Source organism: Zea mays, chromosome 1, assembly GCF_902167145.1.
Source record: "Zea mays cultivar B73 chromosome 1, Zm-B73-REFERENCE-NAM-5.0, whole genome shotgun sequence".
NCBI lineage: Eukaryota > Viridiplantae > Streptophyta > Magnoliopsida > Poales > Poaceae > Zea > Zea mays.
In genome coordinates, this window is record NC_050096.1 from 193555183 (window position 1) to 193562600 (window position 7418).

Here is a 7418-nt window from a genome sequence, read left to right on the forward strand (position 1 = left end):
GTGCAAAACACGATTTGCACTATAGATTACATTGTTCATAGAGTGAAGTTTAAAATAGAACATGGAATAAGAGATAGGATGGGTAACCTGCTAGAGACATCCTTACTGTCTTGGGGTAATGCCAGTTGTTGCCAAAGTGTTGCGCTTGTTATGCTCATCACACTTTTGGAGTAGCCAAGGTTGAGGTGTGTTATGATTCAATTTAAACCAACTATATCCTAATGGGTAGATACCAAGCCAGACTCAGTAAGAGGACCAAGTCTAGCTCTATCTCTTGCGTCCTAATCAGATCGCAACCATCTACTGCGATCCTCCTTCGCACCATTGCATATAAACAGGGACGATACTAACACGTGAACATTGTTTGTCGGTACCTCCTTGTCTCCACAAATCGAAATGATACATGTTCTACAATAACAAGATCAGTAAGGGGAAGGTCACTGCCTCAACACTATCAACGTCGCTGCCATCATACAACGACTTTCATGTCAATCACTAGAGTCTCCCCTTCCCATAACCCCCCTTCAATCCCAAAGTTATGGATCAGTTTTACATGTTCTAACGGATAGGGTTATGAGCTACGATCCTATAGCACCTACCAGTGGCATGAGAGCTAAGGTTTTGACACAAAAAAACTAACCCTAGAATTGAAATTCTTTTAAGTTTTAGGATTCAACCAAACCAAATCATCATAATCAAGCTTAGATCCAATCGAGTGTTAGATCTATAACAAGGGGTAGGGGGACAATTAGTGTGGCTCAATCTCTACATTAAGTAGAATTCCCCAACTCCCCATATCCCAAAACCCTAACCCTAGTTTTTCTCCACATTCGAGCTAGGAGAGCGAAAGGAAGGGCCTAGTTGGCGTTACCTTATTGTCCTAAGCATGGACGATGATAAAGAAAGGGCTGAGTTGTCATCATATGTGTGTGTAAGGTCGTGTGTGGCCTTAGAGCAACGTCACGAGGTCGTTTGATGACAACGTGCATGCAACGCTGCCACTTCACCATGGGTTTCTCTATCTCTTGAGTTGAAAATGGAGAGGAGGGAGAGAGTCACATGGGGGAGGAAAAAGAAGAGAGCCACACATAGAGGAGAGAGAGAAATGAACTAGGAATTTCCATTTATACTCACGCTTGAGCGTAGGACCGGGTATTTTTTTCACTGAAACCGAAATTTTAAAAACCGAACCAAAATATTGGTGTTACGATGTTCGGTGTCGATTTCGGTTCTGTGTCTTATATATTTCAGTCTACAGTGTCAGATTCAGTTTTTGCCCTATAGAAAACCGAAGTACCAAATAATCGAATCATGCTTTGGGCTCAACCAATCAAGCAAGCGAGCAAGCCCATCAGCCCACTGTCGACCACAGTCCACCAGTTCAGACCTGAGAGTTGAGACTCCTTAGTTCAGACATCAGTGACGGCATAAGGTAGCACAAAACCTAATCACTAGTCGGTTATCCCCACCTGACTCCGCAGGTCGCAACGACGCATCTTCTAGACCTAGGCGCATCGGCATAGGCGGTAGCAAACTCTGGTCCATCCACATCCACTGGTTGACCGTCCATCCACCCGTGAGCCTCGTTCGTCTTCGTTCACTGGTGGTGCACCCTCATCTAGGTCCAGTGTTCCACTCGTCCTCGTTCACCGGCGGGCCTCGTCCACCTGTAGGATATAGGACACTAACTAGAGGGGGTGAATAGACAGTTTTGACTAAAATAAAAGACACTAGAGAATTTTAATCTAAACAACAAGAGATATAAATTTCCTAGCATTGATAGGTCAACAAAATATGATGAGCAATTTATGCTAACACTACAAAAGATAGACAACACACAAAATACTAACTACTTGCAAGTAATGAGTAAAAGGTGAGAGAATGGCACCGAAATTTATCACGTGGTATTAGTGATTTGCCGATCACCCCTAATCCATGTTGAGGTGGAATTCAATCTCTCACTTGCTCCTCTATCAAGACACGGCTTGATCTTTGAGCCAAGTGGACAAGAACTCACTCAATACCTCGATTCCACTAGCGTCACCTTTGCCGCTCCGGCGAGGTGGGCGTGAACCCCTCACAATCAACACTGCGGCTCCTCCACAATCTTCACAGAGAGCTCGACGGAGACAACACCCAAGCCATCTAGGAGGCGGCAACCTCCAAGAGTAACAAGTCGATGATGCTTGCCCAGTGTGCCACCTAGTGCCTCAAAAGATCACAAAGGATGCAAATGCACTAGAACCTCTGAATCACACACTAGAATGCAATCTTAAGAAATGAGTTTGAGAGTTTGAGTTAGAGGATCACAAATGAGCTCAATGTATGCTAGGAGTGGCCAAGAGAGACCTCACACACGAGCTCCACTTCTATTTATAGCCCTCAACTCAAACATAGTCGTTATGTGCAACTAGCACAAGTTCTACGCACACACGGATGGTCCACGCCTCATGGACGGACGGTCCGCCGTACCAGTAACGGTTATAAAGACCGTTTGAAACCTATCATTGCTGTCAGAAAAGTCAAGCCCGGACAGTTCGCCCGCCTGGGCCAGACGGTCTGAGACCTATCAATATGGAATACCAGAGCACTAACCAATTAAAACAACCCAAGCAGACTGTCCGCCAACCATGGTCGGACAGTCCGCACTATGACCACATACCGTCCAGCTAAAAACCGAGACAGTCTAAAGTGCAAAGACTAAAAAACACATTGTCCCTACCCAAACTCAATTTGGCTCATGCGATCGGTCTGGCCTCCTAGCCCGGACGGTCCGCGCTGGGATACAGAGACAGGTGCGCCAGCAGACTTCTCTGGCAGAGTCGCGGACGGTCCGCCGACTGGCCCGGACGGTCCGCCGACCACAGAGTCAAGAGATTTTTTTGCGCTTTTACAAAAGACTTTGTTTTTAAAAACAAAGCGTTGTTGGCCCTCTTGCATATGCAACAGTTTATGCTCTACGAGGCACTAAGTTTTACACCGATCAAGTTTATTGACCCCTCTTAATAGTACAACTGTCTAGACTATTAATCCGGTCAATTTCTTCTCTAAACTCCTGATGATCGGCAAAACAAACCTACATTTTACCTTTGGCTTCACTTGATCCACAATCAATGGTTATGTGTCTCAAAGACTTTACTGTTTCCTATGGTCCAATCCTACATTCTTATTGAAAGGGAAATGGGCTTAAGCATTTCCTATAATCGATTTTGGTGTTTGACGTCCATCACAAACCATATAGACTAACTAGTTTGTCTAGTGGATGTTTTTATCAGGTGCATAAAGTTCACATAGAAATACAAAGAAAATGACTTCGGGGAATTCTACACAATTGGAGCAAAGCAGTATTGTGCAGCCTGTGGCGCACCGAACACTGTCTGGTGCCCAGGCTGAAGTCCTCCGCGAACTGGCCGCTCTCGGGTTTTCTCAGAGCTCATCCACTAAAATTCATCGGACTGTCCAGTGCACCACCTGACTGTCCGTTGAGATAATGGAGCAACGGTCAACTTCGCCCAACGATCGACTATGCTGACTACGACGCAGTCAGCAGAGCAGAAGTCAGAAGTCAGTACTGCAACGTCAGGATGCACCAGACTGTCCGGTGTAGCAAGAAGACAAAAGACTTCAATAGTCAACCGCTCTAAACCCAAACGGTCGGCTGACGTGGCACTCACCGGACAGTGAACAGTGGAGCATCCGGTGTGCCCATCGACAACAACGGCTGGAATAGTGGTTGGGGCTATAAATACCCCCAACCACCACCATTCAAGCCATCCAAGTATTGCAACTTCCTCATTCAATACTAGAGCAAAAGAATAAGACTCCAAGACATAATCAAATCATCAAGTCCTCTCCAAGTTCCATAATCAAGTCAAGTGATCAAAAGTGCTTAGTGACTTGAGAGAGAGTGATTTGTGTTTCTTTTGTTGCTCTTGTTGCTTGGTTTATTTATTCTTCTCATTCTAATATTTTCAAGTGCTTTGTAAAGCTAGCAAGAGACACCTAATTGTGTGGTGATCCTTGTGGTGTCTTAGTGACCCGTGTGACTAAGAAGAAGCACTCGACCGGTCTAGGTGACCGATTGAGAGAAGGAAAGGGTTGAAATAGACCCGAACTTTGTGGCCTCCTCAATGGGGAGTAGGTTCTTTGGAACCAAACCTCGGGAAACAAATCACCGTGTCCATTTGTGTTGGTCTTCACTGTTCGATTTGTTTCTTCCCTCTCATCTCTCCCTAAAGTTCTCTTGCTCACATTGTTTTGAGTTTGCTTCCAAAGTTATCCGCATTGTTTGAGCAACTCATAGCAAGAGGAACTATCTTTCGCACTCCGAATTCACCATTATTTATTTCTAGTCTTAACCCGGGGTGAAGTGTGGGTTCAAAGTTTATAAATTCTAGGTTTCGCCTATTCACCTCCATCTAGGTGAGTTTCACTTATTTCTCCAAGAATTGTTAGTCCACAATCAGTTGTCATTAATTACCAAAACACCACTAAGGGGCCTAGATGATTCACACTGCTGGAGCCGGAGGACCGATTGTCCTCGACACCGACACAATCTCATCCTCATGCAGTCGTTGTCCCCACCAGCACGCCTGTGAGACTATATTGTTGTGACTATTTGACATGAACCTTGTTGTAAATCTGTAAGAACTTGTCTGACTATTTGAGCATGTGCACCATGTGTTGTTGGGTGTTGGTTATTGCCGTTCAGTTTCAGATTTTCAGTTGTCTCAACTTTGAGTCCTAATTTTGAATTTTGAGAAAAATACTTGATGTACATTGTTGAACATGCAATTTTGTACGACTGTATGAATCGGTGTGGTTATAGCATAGTTTGGTTATTTCGATGAAAATGAAACCGAACAAAAAAAACTAGAAAACCGAACTACTTGGTTTCTATAATGCATCGATCGGTTTACTTTGTCTGAAAATCGAAGTTTTTAAATTCTGAAAAAACAAATCGAAGTTTTGATTTACACCGAATGCCCAGGCTTACTTGAGCATTTCTGGACATCGGATTTGATTGAATGACAGAGATCAAAGCTATAGAGCCCAAAATCTTACATTAAGAATTTATGAAAAATCCCTAGAGCTTTTGAATTAAAATATTCCTTAATAAGATTTTCTTAACTTAAAGTCACTTCTCCTAAAATTCTTTCCTAATAAAATACTACTAGATGAATTAAGTTATCTTATCATGGAACTATACATATAAGTAAGATAATAAATAAAAGCATGCTTTGCATTCATGTTGGGGTTTTTGATTGAGCATTTAAATTGACTTAAAGTTTGAACCCTATTTGAAACTTAGAAATAAAAAATGGAAATAGAAATAAAATGAAAAAAAGAGAAAAGGACTTCTTCATGCCTGGGCCGCACTCTGGTCATAGCCCAAATGCGGCCCCTCCCACTCACTCTCACGTGGGCCACCAACCGGCCCAACTCCTCAGCAACAGTCAGCCCATGCGCGTGGAGTCGTTGCCATGTGGGTCCCACTCTCCCGATCCCCGCTCAGCTGCGCGCGCATCGGGTTAGGTCTCAGATAGGTCGGGCCCACGCAGCCAGCTGCTCACCGTGTACATCCATATCCCCCCCGACCACTGACTGGTGGGGTCCTCTCGACAGTGCCATCTCTATCCTCTAAACAAACTCCATGCCGTAGCGGACGCCGATTCCGCCGGGAAGCTCGGCTTCTGTCCACGCGGACTCCCCCTCTAGCCTATAAAATCCTAGCGCTCGTGACCCTGAGCCATAGCCGTCGCAAGCCGGACACCAAGGAGAGAAATCGAGGACTCATCGCCGAGAGAAAGGGAGCAAGCCGCCATGGGGGAAAGCTCTGGCATGGCCGCCGTCTGGGAATATGCGGGGCGGATGGCGCTCCAGGATCCCGCGCTGGCTGTTGACGCTGGGGCGCGCCGCTCGTCCCACCGTGCTGCGTTCGCGCAGGGAGAAGCAAGTCGCTGGGGGGCGGCAATGGCGCCGCCTTGGCCACACCTGCGTCGCCGCGGGTGAGGGTCTGTACCGTCGTCGGGCCGCCGCGGAAGTCACGCTAGGCATTGGCTCAACCCTTGGGTGTTGGACCAGGAACAACATTGTACCATGGCGATGGTGGATGAGTGCTTGCTGGAGAGGTATCAATCGAAGCTCCAGGGTTTGCTCGTCGGATTTGGCCTCCGCGGTCGTGCCGCCTCATGTCGGGTCGTATGCAACAGGCGAACCCTGGGGCTCTCCATGGAGAAGGTGCCAGACACGCAAGGTAAAACGTCGTACTGAGTTTGCAGTCTGGGATATAGTGTGTTCTCTGATCCGGTGGTGGGGAAACGAAGAGCGATGACTGCCGCCGCTGGTGCGGAGCTTTGCTGCGCTCAGCTATCAGCGGTGGAAGACGACCGATGGACCGTTAGATCTTGGTGCACGGCTCTGATCGAGTCTAGACGTAAGTTGACGGGGCCGTTGATCCCATAGCAAACGACTAGGATTAGATCTAGACGAAATAAATCCTGAGCGACGGATTAGATATGGGTGGCCACGATTTGATTTGGCGTACCCTTTCGTCTCAATGAATCGTGGCCGTGTGTCGTGGATCGGATGGATCCAGGGGGATCTCGACTTCTTTAAATCCCTACCCTTGATTTCAGATCCAAGGGTTCCTGCTGCGTACCGGTTCGGGAGCGTAGGATTCTAATCCGAGCCATGTGTTGCCGATCGGACGGCTCAGATCTATTGATACCCCTTCGCCGAGCAAGGCTTGCAAAAGAGACCTTATACTTTTACCAAATAAACCCGCCATCCCTCCATTATAGGAAGACTTAATAGTTAGGCCCAGAACTTTATGCAGAGCCCCCTAGGCTTTGTTCAAATAGTGTCCATAGCCCAGCAACCATGAGAAATTTAGAATTTATTTAGAAAAATGGTTTTTAATACAAAAATAAATCCATAAAACTTATTTAATTCATAACTAAATCATTTTAGTTCTTTTTTTAATCCATTCCAGTTGCAATAATCTTGTATTAATATTGTCTATCAACTAGTAACACTTTTTAGCCATGAAACTAGAATTAAAATGGATCATTAGGATTAATCTATTCTATGTACTAAATAATTTCAGAAATTCATAACTTAATAACCGTAGCTCCGAATTTAGTGATTCTTATTCCTAAGATCTTGTTACGCAGCGTAGATTATTATTACATAGTTTATTCTCATGTTTGATGTGATGTTAATTTTGCCTATACATGTTTGTCTGTATTGCTACGACTAGCAGTGAGGTCACGAGATTCTGAAGATCATCCTGGTACCTGGAATCTCAAGTCCCAGGCAAGTTGTGCCCTTGATCACTTCTTTTTACCCAGTCATGTTCTGATTAATCATAGTGATCTGCATATGTTAATTTTGATGGGACCCAATAGGTTACCCCA